This window comes from Vicugna pacos, unplaced genomic scaffold (genome assembly GCF_048564905.1).
Source record: "Vicugna pacos unplaced genomic scaffold, VicPac4 scaffold_195, whole genome shotgun sequence".
Lineage (NCBI taxonomy): Eukaryota > Metazoa > Chordata > Mammalia > Artiodactyla > Camelidae > Vicugna > Vicugna pacos.
In genome coordinates this window covers 320215-334570 of record NW_027328874.1, presented here as the reverse complement: position 1 = coordinate 334570, position 14356 = coordinate 320215, and the positions used below count along the sequence as shown (strand labels likewise).

The window sequence follows — 14356 nt, the reverse complement described above, 5'->3', positions numbered from 1 at the left end:
TCACAAGGAAACCTCCAGAGGGGTTTCAGCTGATATCTCGGCAGCAATATTGCAGGACAGGGAGGAGTGCCAGGACACAGACCATATCCTGAATGGCCAAATGCTGCCACCTAGGGTAGCCTATGCCACATGAACACCATTTCAAATAACGGCAGAGCTAGAGAATTCTACAGACCGGCAAATCTTAAAAGAATTCAGCAGTTCAAAAGTTTTTCTAAAAGAAAGGTTGAGAAAACTCCCCTGAATAGAAAAGCAGCAAGATGGAATGGAAAGAAGAAACCATTATTGGAAATGCAAGAAGAGCATGTGTGGCAGAGAAGAAAGAAGAAGAACTTAAGGAGGACATCAAAACCCTAAAGATGGGAGAGGGAAGCAGGAAATCATAGGTGATTGGAAGCACTCTCTTAAGTGAATCAGCTTATTTGACTCTGTTTGAAGCGAAAGGAGAGATGCATGGCCTGACGTGTTTGCAAAACAAGCGAGAAGAAGACCAACAAAGAATCAAACCAACAAACAAGCACCAAAATGGTATGGTTGGCTGACATATACAAAGGGAACCATGATTATTCAAAAGAAAATACTCAAGGTGAGGTCAAGGGTCATTCAGAACGCATCGACCCAGTATCGTGGCTTGCATGTACTCAGCACACTTGTATTCGGAAATCAGAAGCGTGCATTCATATTCGTAAATTTTGATTCATAAGAGCACATCGTGACCTAACACTAATGCCGATTTGGAATCAAATGGATTCCTAGTCCGTGATGTAGACTTGTATGTCTTCCAACAGGATGAAGGAATGCCATATTCTAGGCTACGTAGAGAAGAAATGTAAGAAGCCTATAACAAAGGCAAGTAGCTCTGCCAAAGTGTACTAAGTGCAAAAGAGACCGACAGCAAAGTGCACATTGGGGTTGGTTTCATTTCTTGGAATTTCAGCCCCCATGAATCCAATGGATCCATGTCCTGAGAGTGTGGGTGTTTCAGCAGAAATCAGGCGACGCATATGTATTCCGGGTGTACGGATATTATAGGAACATAAGTCTCCTTTAGTGGGTCCCTGTGTACTGTGAACTGTTAGAAAGTTTAAAGACGTGTGAAACCATCAACTGAAAAGGGACACACTTCCCTCCATTGGTACGGTGCATAGAGCTCTGAACAAAAGGAAAGAGGGAAGAAGAAAGGCCCATGGGACGCTAGTGGGTAGAATCACATTTACCTTAGGAACCTCTCGTCGGATGCAGCCCCTCCCCCAACACTGACAAGATGCAGCAGCCATTGGGGATGGCAGTTAGCGGTTGGATTCCAGGTGGAATGTTGGTGTGTACCGCGAGGCTTGTTGTGGCTGTTGGATCCTAGGTAACCGGGCAGAGTTCTGTGGGTGGATCAGTGTGATGGAGGGGCTGCCGCCCTCTGTGGAGCTTGGCTTAGGTCTTTGGTCCGGGAAGCTGTGTAAGTTCGAGATACTGCTGCTGCCCAAAGACCTGAGGTCACAGGTCAGTTTCCAGAACCTGAAAGGGCAGACAGTGGAAGATCTGCCTGTCATCAGCTTACTGGTCAGGCTCCGAGGTACTTTCAGACTTGCCCAGTCCTGGTGAAGTCGACTTTAGGGGAGACACGAAGAGAAGCTGGCCGGTAAGCTGGCTGCACAGATTGAGGAGAGATGCGAACACATGGATGAGAGATGTTCTGCTACAATGGAGAATACTGGCGTGAAGACAGCTGTAGAGGATACCAGGCTCAAAAGACATTCATGAGACATATTGAAACTCACTGATACAGGCAGAAACATACGGAGTGCCAACGTGGACTTGAGGAAGTTCCTCAATTCTCTTCTCCAATAACGGGTCCAAGGTCCCTGACATCTGAAGGAGAAGAAATGGCAGAGATGATCAAAACGCTCCTGTTCTTGGAAGAGGTCGTGAGAATCCACACGTCCCAAGGGGCATTCCCAAGCCATTCAGACCAAAATTCAACAAGCCCAGGTAAGCCTTTTCCCAGGTTTGGGCCTAGCTAGTGAGCACTTGCCCTTGCCTCCCCTCCACTCAGGCATCCATTTTGAAGGATCAGTACCTGAGCTGCAATGAAGCCATTACGAGAAGAGCAAGCCCCTCCTAGAATCAGAGTTCCTCCAGCTTCACTCTCTGTGAACAACAGTGAACACCTTCAAGGTCAAATAGTCTCGGCTGAAATAGATAAAATTGAATACTTAGCTCACACCTAGAAACGATGTCCTTCCGCTAGATTCAGCAAATGTTGTGTTTATGTCTTCCCTGGGGTGAAGGGAGTGTGGTAAGTGAGGGGAATCTTTGACTGAACATGAATCTGTATTAGGCTTCAGTTTTTCAAGACAGTGAAGGTAAATAGTACAAGTCAGAAAGTGAACTGAACTGTAAAAGTCGCCAATGACATTAAAGACACAGCTTATGTGGATCGTCTTTCACTTGAGTCAAGCCCCCGGGGGCACTATATCATGGGGGTGCAGACTTGGTTGCGTTAAATGGCTTTAAACTACAGGATCGGATGATTAAGCGTTCTCAACACTGATAGAAAAACACCTGGTTCTCAATAGACTAGCATAACTGCAGCAGGATTCTCCTAGCTAGAATGCCTCTAGGTGCTTTTGGATTCAAACCTAAATGTATATATTTGGTTTGTTTCCTCTTGTATTTTCCTAGAGAGGGATGTTACCCCTTGAAATGCCAACATTGGCCAGTAGGTGTCATTGGGATACAGGGCACCACATGCACAAGTGTATCCAAGGTTGGGGTTTATTCCATGTTTCCAAAAGTTATTTCATGGTTCCTGTTGGTTTCGGAGGCTTCAACCTTAAAGAGCTGACATGACCCCTTGAACAGTTTGGACTGCTAGTTTGCATTCTATCTGTCTAGCTTTTCCGTAGAGCTGACAAAATGTTACCAAAATTGACAAGTCTGGCTTCTAGGTCGATTTAGTGTGTTTCAAAAAATAACTCCATTTTCGTATAACTCCCAAAACATGTAAATGAGTTCTGTTAAACTTCTTAAAGACTGCAAATGGGATATCAACACAATGTCAAAATAGTTGTCTTCGGACAATCCCTCCCACCACGGCTGTATAGAAACAAAGAGCTAAGCAAATATCACATTTCTGTGAAATATATCTGGATAGTGTTGATTCATCGATGCCCAGTTGGCAGAGAAGAAGTGCAACCTGCACTCACTCGCTCCCATGTACAGAGCAATGGAAACATCCACTCACCCAGCCCTTAGCATAGGACACTGGCCGAAGAGAGGTCTGTTACTCCCAAAGACAGGATGAGGCCTCAGGACACCTGGAAGCAGGAGAAGGCAAAGCAGGGAATGGAAACCAGTGCAGGGTCGGACCCCTGGTGATGGAGCAACAAGGGTGAAACTCTGTTTAACTTGGACGCACACTCTCAAGCGGACAGGAGACATGGGTTTGAAGGTGATGTGCTGAGATTTACAAGAGTGCACAGCAGATGCTTGGCTGAGAGAACTCAAAGAAACCAGCGCAAAATATCCCCACAGTTAATTCTGAGACCAAGATCCCAGCTGCCAAATTTGAGGTAGCAGAGGCAATGGTCAGTGAGGCATAGAGCTACGGATGATGGCACACGCTGAGTCTCAGGGATCTGGAGTGCGTTGTGGGATGTGGTGGGTCGAATCAAGAGAGCAAACCGAACTGTGTACCAATAATAAATCAACCACACTGGTCGCGCGGTTGCGATTACCGATATGTCCCATGGCCACACCCAGTACATCTGCAGGACCAGGGACCAATTGGGCATTTTGCCAATAGAGCACGTGTGGGGCTGAATCAGAGATATCGTGCATCTGGTCTGAGGGATCCAGGGGGCCTTGAATTTGAAATCAGAATGAAAAGCCTTAGGATATGCTACATTCATAACCTGGGCTGGGATTATGGTTTGGTTTGAGTCACAGGATGCGCAACAACTCTGTGGTTGCCTTCGTGCACCCGTGCGACAAGGATGAGAGGACAAGGGAGAGTGGTCCAAGTCCACAGCGTGAGAAGAGGAAGCATTCCCTTCAGCACTATCTCCCAAAAGCGGATGCTACATTTTGGATGGCACCGGCACGGTACGGCACCTAGGACAACAAGGAAGGTCTGCGGGATCATTCCAGCAGGCCCTGATATGTGACATCCATAGATATGCTTCCACAGGTGTTTCTGTAGACAGAGAAGCTCTGGAAAGAACTCATTTCATTGGGACATTCCCGTGGCAATAAAAGGCAGAAGAGCACTCTCAGTTTGCTGTTTTGGAAACACTCCAAAATGACATAGAGAAGAATGCAGAGCTGAGAACTTTTAGAAGCTTCATTTCCACAAGAGGAAGTGTCCTGTGCACTTTCAGAAGTGTGAGATAAGTATAATCAAAATGAAGTTATGCTAATCGAAGTAGAATGGGTTGTTCATCACAACTAATGCAACACCAGCAATTGGAGATATACCAAACAACACACACAGGTACAGGTTATGGCATCAATGCCTAGGAGAAATTGTCCTCACAGAAATCCCATGGAATTGCGTAGAGACAAGAGTCTAAATTTTTCAATTAACAAAGCCCGAGAAGTCTACATTAGATACCTGATATTACCTGACCAGTAGAGATGAAGAAGAACAGTAAAAGAAACAGGAAGTACCATTTTCAGTTCCAAAGATATTGAAGGCGCAAAAGATAAGCTTTCAAACAACTAGTCTGCAAAACGCTATCCAGAACAAGTGTTGAAAATGAAGGTCAGGAAAACACTGAAGAACACCAGTGTCTCAGAATCACAAAAGGCAGAATACCAGAAAAGGGGAAGAGAAAGTCTCAACACGAGCCAAAAATATCAGGAAACTCAATGGTTGTGATAATATCAGGGCTAAAATTCAGTCCTTAGCAGACTAGATAATGCAGAGGGACGCGTGAATGACTGTGAAGACAGGGGAAGAGAAAAACCTCGGTCAGAAGCAGACATAGGAAAGCAAGTGCAAACAAATGAAAACATTGCAGTTGAACCCTGGGTTAAGACAGGGCATGAAAGAATAGAAATCATGAGTCCCAGATGGAAAAGCAAGAGATAAAGAAACAAAAAGTGTCTGAAAATTTATCTGTAGAAAAATCAGACTGAAACTTGCTGAAAGCCAAGAAAGAATCATCTATGCGAATTCAGGAATTACACAGCATCCGAAGGAGGTGGAATCCCAATAGACCTACCAGCAGCTGTATGATTCAAATCAACAAAGTTCACGAATATCCGAGTGATTTAAAATGCACCTGGAGGAAACAACATAGTCACAAGGAAACCTCCAGAGGGGTTTCAGCTGATATCTCGGCAGCAATATTGCAGGACAGGGAGGAGTGCCAGGACACAGACCATATCCTGAATGGCCAAATGCTGCCACCTAGGGTAGCCTATGCCACATGAACACCATTTCAAATAACGGCAGAGCTAGAGAATTCTACAGACCGGCAAATCTTAAAAGAATTCAGCAGTTCAAAAGTTTTTCTAAAAGAAAGGTTGAGAAAACTCCCCTGAATAGAAAAGCAGCAAGATGGAATGGAAAGAAGAAACCATTATTGGAAATGCAAGAAGAGCATGTGTGGCAGAGAAGAAAGAAGAAGAACTTAAGGAGGACATCAAAACCCTAAAGATGGGAGAGGGAAGCAGGAAATCATAGGTGATTGGAAGCACTCTCTTAAGTGAATCAGCTTATTTGACTCTGATTGAAGCGAAAGGAGAGATGCATGGCCTGACGTGTTTGCAAAACAAGCGAGAAGAAGACCAACAAAGAATCAAACCAACAAACAAGCACCAAAATGGTATGGTTGGCTGACATATACAAAGGGAACCATGATTATTCAAAAGAAAATACTCAAGGTGAGGTCAAGGGTCATTCAGAACGCATCGACCCAGTATCGTGGCTTGCATGTACTCAGCACACTTGTATTCGGAAATCAGAAGCGTGCATTCATATTCGTAAATTTTGATTCATAAGAGCATATCGTGACCTAACACTAATGCCGATTTGGAATCAAATGGATTCCTAGTCCGTGATGTAGACTTGTATGTCTTCCAACAGGATGAAGGAATGCCATATTCTAGGCTACGTAGAGAAGAAATGTAAGAAGCCTATAACAAAGGCAAGTAGCTCTGCCAAAGTGTACTAAGTGCAAAAGAGACCGACAGCAAAGTGCACATTGGGGTTGGTTTCATTTCTTGGAATTTCAGCCCCCATGAATCCAATGGATCCATGTCCTGAGAGTGTGGGTGTTTCAGCAGAAATCAGGCGACGCATATGTATTCCGGGTGTACGGATATTATAGGAACATAAGTCTCCTTTAGTGGGTCCCTGTGTACTGTGAACTGTTAGAAAGTTTAAAGACGTGTGAAACCATCAACTGAAAAGGGACACACTTCCCTCCATTGGTACGGTGCATAGAGCTCTGAACAAAAGGAAAGAGGGAAGAAGAAAGGCCCATGGGACGCTAGTGGGTAGAATCACATTTACCTTAGGAACCTCTCGTCGGATGCAGCCCCTCCCCCAACACTGACAAGATGCAGCAGCCATTGGGGATGGCAGTTAGCGGTTGGATTCCAGGTGGAATGTTGGTGTGTACCGCGAGGCTTGTTGTGGCTGTTGGATCCTAGGTAACCGGGCAGAGTTCTGTGGGTGGATCAGTGTGATGGAGGGGCTGCCGCCCTCTGTGGAGCTTGGCTTAGGTCTTTGGTCCGGGAAGCTGTGTAAGTTCGAGATACTGCTGCTGCCCAAAGACCTGAGGTCACAGGTCAGTTTCCAGAACCTGAAAGGGCAGACAGTGGAAGATCTGCCTGTCATCAGCTTACTGGTCAGGCTCCGAGGTACTTTCAGACTTGCCCAGTCCTGGTGAAGTCGACTTTAGGGGAGACACGAAGAGAAGCTGGCCGGTAAGCTGGCTGCACGGATTGAGGAGAGATGCGAACACATGGATGAGAGATGTTCTGCTACAATGGAGAATACTGGCGTGGAGACAGCTGTAGAGGATACCAGGCTCAAAAGACATTCATGAGACATATTGAAACTCACTGATACAGGCAGAAACATACGGAGTGCCAACGTGGACTTGAGGAAGTTCCTCAATTCTCTTCTCCAATAACGGGTCCAAGGTCCCTGACGTCTGAAGGAGAAGAAATGGCAGAGATGATCAAAACGCTCCTGTTCTTGGAAGAGGTTGTGAGAATCCACACGTCCCAAGGGGCATTCCCAAGCCATTCAGACCAAAATTCAACAAGCCCAGGTAAGCCTTTTCCCAGGTTTGGGCCTAGCTAGTGAGCACTTGCCCTTGCCTCCCCTCCACTCAGGCATCCATTTTGAAGGATCAGTACCTGAGCTGCAATGAAGCCATTACGAGAAGAGCAAGCCCCTCCTAGAATCAGAGTTCCTCCAGCTTCACTCTCTGTGAACAACAGTGAACACCTTCAAGGTCAAATAGTCTCGGCTGAAATAGATAAAATTGAATACTTAGCTCACACCTAGAAACGATGTCCTTCCGCTAGATTCAGCAAATGTTGTGTTTATGTCTTCCCTGGGGTGAAGGGAGTGTGGTAAGTGAGGGGAATCTTTGACTGAACATGAATCTGTATTAGGCTTCAGTTTTTCAAGACAGTGAAGGTAAATAGTACAAGTCAGAAAGTGAACTGAACTGTAAAAGTCGCCAATGACATTAAAGACACAGCTTATGTGGATCGTCTATCACTTGAGTCAAGCCCCCGGGGGCACTATATCATGGGGGTGCAGACTTGGTTGCGTTAAATGGCTTTAAACTACAGGATCGGATGATTAAGCGTTCTCAACACTGATAGAAAAACACCTGGTTCTCAATAGACTAGCATAACTGCAGCAGGATTCTCCTAGCTAGAATGCCTCTAGGTGCTTTTGGATTCAAACCTAAATGTATATATTTGGTTTGTTTCCTCTTGTATTTTCCTAGAGAGGGATGTTACCCCTTGAAATGCCAACATTGGCCAGTAGGTGTCATTGGGATACAGGGCACCACATGCACAAGTGTATCCAAGGTTGGGGTTTATTCCATGTTTCCAAAAGTTATTTCATGGTTCCTGTTGGTTTCGGAGGCTTCAACCTTAAAGAGCTGACATGACCCCTTGAACAGTTTGGACTGCTAGTTTGCATTCTATCTGTCTAGTTTTTCCGTAGAGCTGACAAAATGTTACCAAAATTGACAAGTCTGGCTTCTAGGTCGATTTAGTGTGTTTCAAAAAATAACTCCATTTTCGTATAACTCCCAAAACATGTAAATGAGTTCTGTTAAACTTCTTAAAGACTGCAAATGGGATATCAACACAATGTCAAAATAGTTGTCTTCGGACAATCCCTCCCACCACGGCTGTATAGAAACAAAGAGCTAAGCAAATATCACATTTCTGTGAAATGTATCTGGATAGTGTTGATTCATCGATGCCCAGTTGGCAGAGAAGAAGTGCAACCTGCACTCACTCGCTCCCATGTACAGAGCAATGGAAACATCCACTCACCCAGCCCTTAGCATAGGACACTGGCCGAAGAGAGGTCTGTTACTCCCAAAGACAGGATGAGGCCTCAGGACACCTGGAAGCAGGAGAAGGCAAAGCAGGGAATGGAAACCAGTGCAGGGTCGGACCCCTGGTGATGGAGCAACAAGGGTGAAACTCTGTTTAACTTGGACGCACACTCTCAAGCGGACAGGAGACATGGGTTTGAAGGTGATGTGCTGAGATTTACAAGAGTGCACAGCAGATGCTTGGCTGAGAGAACTCAAAGAAACCAGCGCAAAATATCCCCACAGTTAATTCTGAGACCAAGATCCCAGCTGCCAAATTTGAGGTAGCAGAGGCAATGGTCAGTGAGGCATAGAGCTACGGATGATGGCACACGCTGAGTCTCAGGGATCTGGAGTGCGTTGTGGGATGTGGTGGGTCGAATCAAGAGAGCAAACCGAACTGTGTACCAATAATAAATCAACCACACTGGTCGCGCGGTTGCGATTACCGATATGTCCCATGGCCACACCCAGTACATCTGCAGGACCAGGGACCAATTGGGCATTTTGCCAATAGAGCACGTGTGGGGCTGAATCAGAGATATCGTGCATCTGGTCTGAGGGATCCAGGGGGCCTTGAATTTGAAATCAGAATGAAAAGCCTTAGGATATGCTACATTCATAACCTGGGCTGGGATTATGGTTTGGTTTGAGTCACAGGATGCGCAACAACTCTGTGGTTGCCTTCGTGCACCCGTGCGACAAGGATGAGAGGACAAGGGAGAGTGGTCCAAGTCCACAGCGTGAGAAGAGGAAGCATTCCCTTCAGCACTATCTCCCAAAAGCGGATGCTACATTTTGGATGGCACCGGCACGGTACGGCACCTAGGACAACAAGGAAGGTCTGCGGGATCATTCCAGCAGGCCCTGATATGTGACATCCATAGATATGCTTCCACAGGTGTTTCTGTAGACAGAGAAGCTCTGGAAAGAACTCATTTCATTGGGACATTCCCGTGGCAATAAAAGGCAGAAGAGCACTCTCAGTTTGCTGTTTTGGAAACACTCCAAAATGACATAGAGAAGAATGCAGAGCTGAGAACTTTTAGAAGCTTCATTTCCACAAGAGGAAGTGTCCTGTGCACTTTCAGAAGTGTGAGATAAGTATAATCAAAATGAAGTTATGCTAATCGAAGTAGAATGGGTTGTTCATCACAACTAATGCAACACCAGCAATTGGAGATATACCAAACAACACACACAGGTACAGGTTATGGCATCAATGCCTAGGAGAAATTGTCCTCACAGAAATCCCATGGAATTGCATAGAGACAAGAGTCTAAATTTTTCAATTAACAAAGCCCTAGAAGTCTACATTAGATACCTGATATTACCTGACCAGTAGAGATGAAGAAGAACAGTAAAAGAAACAGGAAGTACCATTTTCAGTTCCAAAGATATTGAAGGCGCAAAAGATAAGCTTTCAAACAACTAGTCTGCAAAACGCTATCCAGAACAAGTGTTGAAAATGAAGGTCAGGAAAACACTGAAGAACACCAGTGTCTCAGAATCACAAAAGGCAGAATACCAGAAAAGGGGAAGAGAAAGTCTCAACACGAGCCAAAAATATCAGGAAACTCAATGGTTGTGATAATATCAGGGCTAAAATTCAGTCCTTAGCAGACTAGATAATGCAGAGGGACGCGTGAATGACTGTGAAGACAGGGGAAGAGAAAAACCTCGGTCAGAAGCAGACATAGGAAAGCAAGTGCAAACAAATGAAAACATTGCAGTTGAACCCTGGGTTAAGACAGGGCATGAAAGAATAGAAATCATGAGTCCCAGATGGAAAAGCAAGAGATAAAGAAACAAAAAGTGTCTGAAAATTTATCTGTAGAAAAATCAGACTGAAACTTGCTGAAAGCCAAGAAAGAATCATCTATGCGAATTCAGGAATTACACAGCATCCGAAGGAGGTGGAATCCCAATAGACCTACCAGCAGCTGTATGATTCAAATCAACAAAGTTCACGAATATCCGAGTGATTTAAAATGCACCTGGAGGAAACAACATAGTCACAAGGAAACCTCCAGAGGGGTTTCAGCTGATATCTCGGCAGCAATATTGCAGGACAGGGAGGAGTGCCAGGACACAGACCATATCCTGAATGGCCAAATGCTGCCACCTAGGGTAGCCTATGCCACATGAACACCATTTCAAATAACGGCAGAGCTAGAGAATTCTACAGACCGGCAAATCTTAAAAGAATTCAGCAGTTCAAAAGTTTTTCTAAAAGAAAGGTTGAGAAAACTCCCCTGAATAGAAAAGCAGCAAGATGGAATGGAAAGAAGAAACCATTATTGGAAATGCAAGAAGAGCATGTGTGGCAGAGAAGAAAGAAGAAGAACTTAAGGAGGACATCAAAACCCTAAAGATGGGAGAGGGAAGCAGGAAATCATAGGTGATTGGAAGCACTCTCTTAAGTGAATCAGCTTATTTGACTCTGTTTGAAGCGAAAGGAGAGATGCATGGCCTGACGTGTTTGCAAAACAAGCGAGAAGAAGACCAACAAAGAATCAAACCAACAAACAAGCACCAAAATGGTATGGTTGGCTGACATATACAAAGGGAACCATGATTATTCAAAAGAAAATACTCAAGGTGAGGTCAAGGGTCATTCAGAACGCATCGACCCAGTATCGTGGCTTGCATGTACTCAGCACACTTGTATTCGGAAATCAGAAGCGTGCATTCATATTCGTAAATTTTGATTCATAAGAGCATATCGTGACCTAACACTAATGCCGATTTGGAATCAAATGGATTCCTAGTCCGTGATGTAGACTTGTATGTCTTCCAACAGGATGAAGGAATGCCATATTCTAGGCTACGTAGAGAAGAAATGTAAGAAGCCTATAACAAAGGCAAGTAGCTCTGCCAAAGTGTACTAAGTGCAAAAGAGACCGACAGCAAAGTGCACATTGGGGTTGGTTTCATTTCTTGGAATTTCAGCCCCCATGAATCCAATGGATCCATGTCCTGAGAGTGTGGGTGTTTCAGCAGAAATCAGGCGACGCATATGTATTCCGGGTGTACGGATATTATAGGAACATAAGTCTCCTTTAGTGGGTCCCTGTGTACTGTGAACTGTTAGAAAGTTTAAAGACGTGTGAAACCATCAACTGAAAAGGGACACACTTCCCTCCATTGGTACGGTGCATAGAGCTCTGAACAAAAGGAAAGAGGGAAGAAGAAAGGCCCATGGGACGCTAGTGGGTAGAATCACATTTACCTTAGGAACCTCTCGTCGGATGCAGCCCCTCCCCCAACACTGACAAGATGCAGCAGCCATTGGGGATGGCAGTTAGCGGTTGGATTCCAGGTGGAATGTTGGTGTGTACCGCGAGGCTTGTTGTGGCTGTTGGATCCTAGGTAACCGGGCAGAGTTCTGTGGGTGGATCAGTGTGATGGAGGGGCTGCCGCCCTCTGTGGAGCTTGGCTTAGGTCTTTGGTCCGGGAAGCTGTGTAAGTTCGAGATACTGCTGCTGCCCAAAGACCTGAGGTCACAGGTCAGTTTCCAGAACCTGAAAGGGCAGACAGTGGAAGATCTGCCTGTCATCAGCTTACTGGTCAGGCTCCGAGGTACTTTCAGACTTGCCCAGTCCTGGTGAAGTCGACTTTAGGGGAGACACGAAGAGAAGCTGGCCGGTAAGCTGGCTGCACGGATTGAGGAGAGATGCGAACACATGGATGAGAGATGTTCTGCTACAATGGAGAATACTGGCGTGGAGACAGCTGTAGAGGATACCAGGCTCAAAAGACATTCATGAGACATATTGAAACTCACTGATACAGGCAGAAACATACGGAGTGCCAACGTGGACTTGAGGAAGTTCCTCAATTCTCTTCTCCAATAACGGGTCCAAGGTCCCTGACGTCTGAAGGAGAAGAAATGGCAGAGATGATCAAAACGCTCCTGTTCTTGGAAGAGGTTGTGAGAATCCACACGTCCCAAGGGGCATTCCCAAGCCATTCAGACCAAAATTCAACAAGCCCAGGTAAGCCTTTTCCCAGGTTTGGGCCTAGCTAGTGAGCACTTGCCCTTGCCTCCCCTCCACTCAGGCATCCATTTTGAAGGATCAGTACCTGAGCTGCAATGAAGCCATTACGAGAAGAGCAAGCCCCTCCTAGAATCAGAGTTCCTCCAGCTTCACTCTCTGTGAACAACAGTGAACACCTTCAAGGTCAAATAGTCTCGGCTGAAATAGATAAAATTGAATACTTAGCTCACACCTAGAAACGATGTCCTTCCGCTAGATTCAGCAAATGTTGTGTTTATGTCTTCCCTGGGGTGAAGGGAGTGTGGTAAGTGAGGGGAATCTTTGACTGAACATGAATCTGTATTAGGCTTCAGTTTTTCAAGACAGTGAAGGTAAATAGTACAAGTCAGAAAGTGAACTGAACTGTAAAAGTCGCCAATGACATTAAAGACACAGCTTATGTGGATCGTCTATCACTTGAGTCAAGCCCCCGGGGGCACTATATCATGGGGGTGCAGACTTGGTTGCGTTAAATGGCTTTAAACTACAGGATCGGATGATTAAGCGTTCTCAACACTGATAGAAAAACACCTGGTTCTCAATAGACTAGCATAACTGCAGCAGGATTCTCCTAGCTAGAATGCCTCTAGGTGCTTTTGGATTCAAACCTAAATGTATATATTTGGTTTGTTTCCTCTTGTATTTTCCTAGAGAGGGATGTTACCCCTTGAAATGCCAACATTGGCCAGTAGGTGTCATTGGGATACAGGGCACCACATGCACAAGTGTATCCAAGGTTGGGGGTTATTCCATGTTTCCAAAAGTTATTTCATGGTTCCTGTTGGTTTCGGAGGCTTCAACCTTAAAGAGCTGACATGACCCCTTGAACAGTTTGGACTGCTAGTTTGCATTCTATCTGTCTAGCTTTTCCGTAGAGCTGACAAAATGTTACCAAAATTGACAAGTCTGGCTTCTAGGTCGATTTAGTGTGTTTCAAAAAATAACTCCATTTTCGTATAACTCCCAAAACATGTAAATGAGTTCTGTTAAACTTCTTAAAGACTGCAAATGGGATATCAACACAATGTCAAAATAGTTGTCTTCGGACAATCCCTCCCACCACGGCTGTATAGAAACAAAGAGCTAAGCAAATATCACATTTCTGTGAAATGTATCTGGATAGTGTTGATTCATCGATGCCCAGTTGGCAGAGAAGAAGTGCAACCTGCACTCACTCGCTCCCATGTACAGAGCAATGGAAACATCCACTCACCCAGCCCTTAGCATAGGACACTGGCCGAAGAGAGGTCTGTTACTCCCAAAGACAGGATGAGGCCTCAGGACACCTGGAAGCAGGAGAAGGCAAAGCAGGGAATGGAAACCAGTGCAGGTTCGGACCCCTGGTGATGGAGCAACAAGGGTGAAACTCTGTTTAACTTGGACGCACACTCTCAAGCGGACAGGAGACATGGGTTTGAAGGTGATGTGCTGAGATTTACAAGAGTGCACAGCAGATGCTTGGCTGAGAGAACTCAAAGAAACCAGCGCAAAATATCCCCACAGTTAATTCTGAGACCAAGATCCCAGCTGCCAAATTTGAGGTAGCAGAGGCAATGGTCAGTGAGGCATAGAGCTACGGATGATGGCACACGCTGAGTCTCAGGGATCTGGAGTGCGTTGTGGGATGTGGTGGGTCGAATCAAGAGAGCAAACCGAACTGTGTACCAATAATAAATCAACCACACTGGTCGCGCGGTTGCGATTACCGATATGTCCCATGGCCACACCCAGTACATC

General features: G+C 45.4%; 2 long non-coding RNA genes across 3 annotated transcripts; both read right to left on the bottom strand.

The window, feature by feature from the left end:
- Positions 1-6732: 6732 nt before the first annotated feature.
- Positions 6733-7568, bottom strand: LOC140695315 (uncharacterized). Of its 2 annotated transcripts, none has more exons than XR_012071024.1 (3): positions 7369-7568; positions 7070-7160; positions 6733-6939 (listed from the first exon to the last, which is right to left on the bottom strand). It is a non-coding gene; the product is annotated as an uncharacterized lncRNA (long non-coding RNA). The 2 variants fall into 2 exon arrangements; XR_012071025.1 differs by having other exon boundaries at positions 6770-6987.
- A 4462-nt stretch (positions 7569-12030) lies between these two features.
- Positions 12031-12891, bottom strand: LOC140695316 (uncharacterized). The gene is made up of 3 exons (XR_012071026.1): positions 12666-12891; positions 12367-12457; positions 12031-12236 (listed from the first exon to the last, which is right to left on the bottom strand). It is a non-coding gene; the product is annotated as an uncharacterized lncRNA (long non-coding RNA).
- Between the last annotated feature and the right edge of the window lie 1465 nt (positions 12892-14356).